Genomic DNA, 945 nt, shown 5'->3' with positions numbered 1-945 from the left:
GCGGGCCCGGGCCCAGAGGCGGCCCTTGGGCTGCGGGCTCGGGCGGCCGGGGTTGGAACCGGGGTGCGCACGGCGAGGTGCGCTTCCGCGTGCGCACAGCCTGGCCTCGGAGATCGGGACGGAGTTCCTCCCCCGGCGCTGCGAGGAGCGCGGGCGCGCCCCGCCAGGTGAGGGACCCCAGCTCTCGGGGCCCGGAAGAAGAACAGGTGCGCGCCGCGGCGTGACCGCGCCTTCCGGGCGGCCCCCGAGTCTGCGTCTCCCCGGCTCCGGCGCTGACCTCGTGCACAGCACCCCACCCGACTTTACTGTGGGTCCCAAGGCCGAGGCCACCCCGCGGCGAGCTCAGCGTCGGGCGCACCCCTGCTGCGCGGCCGGGCGGGCTCTCCCTCGGCTCCGCGGCGCCGCGGCTTGGTTCACGTTGGCAGAGGGGACCAGGGTCCACCGTGCGTGTGTCCGAGCGCCTCGCCCCATCGTCCTGTGTGTGCTTGTACAGCTGAATACACCCCCCACCCCGGGGAGCTGCGTTTGGGTCTTGAAAACGGGTTCGGCGAATGTTATGTATTGGAAAAGGGAGGACCTGACCCGGCCGCGCTCTTCCTGCGATTCCAATTTTCCTTTTGTTTTCGCCCCTATGGACGGGTAAGAGGTCGCTGTGTCCCAGGCTGGAGAGCTGTCTCATCTATCGCGTTCTTCGCAAACTGGATCTTTGGGTTGGAAGGGCTGAGTCAGGGTTAAAGTGGAGAGGCGGCTGGAAGGCTATCCAGATCTTAAGTTCTGCACATATGCATTTTATTTTCCAATGAATCCATTTTCCTCCTAGGAAAGTCTGAGCGTTTTCTCCCGAATGCTCAAGCAACAGGCCAGCTAGTCTTCCGAATAAATGTGGAGATGTACCAGGTTAATTGGTGACATGGCACGCCTTAGTCCACAGGGAGCCCGGGTGGC

General features: G+C 64.3%; 1 protein-coding gene across 1 annotated transcript in view; it reads left to right on the top strand.

The window, feature by feature from the left end:
* Positions 1–52: 52 nt before the first annotated feature.
* TEC (tec protein tyrosine kinase) overlaps positions 53–945 on the top strand; it is a 166,619-nt gene continuing 165,726 nt past the window's right edge. The window contains exon 1 of the mRNA XM_006141445.3: positions 53–167. The gene's annotated coding sequence lies outside the window, so the exon portion shown is untranslated. The remainder of the gene's footprint in view (positions 168–945) is intronic.

Source organism: Tupaia chinensis, unplaced genomic scaffold (genome assembly GCF_000334495.1).
Source record: "Tupaia chinensis unplaced genomic scaffold, TupChi_1.0 Scaffold000054_1, whole genome shotgun sequence".
NCBI classification, from domain to species: Eukaryota; Metazoa; Chordata; class Mammalia; order Scandentia; family Tupaiidae; genus Tupaia; species Tupaia belangeri.
This window is presented reverse-complemented; position numbering and strand designations above follow the sequence as displayed.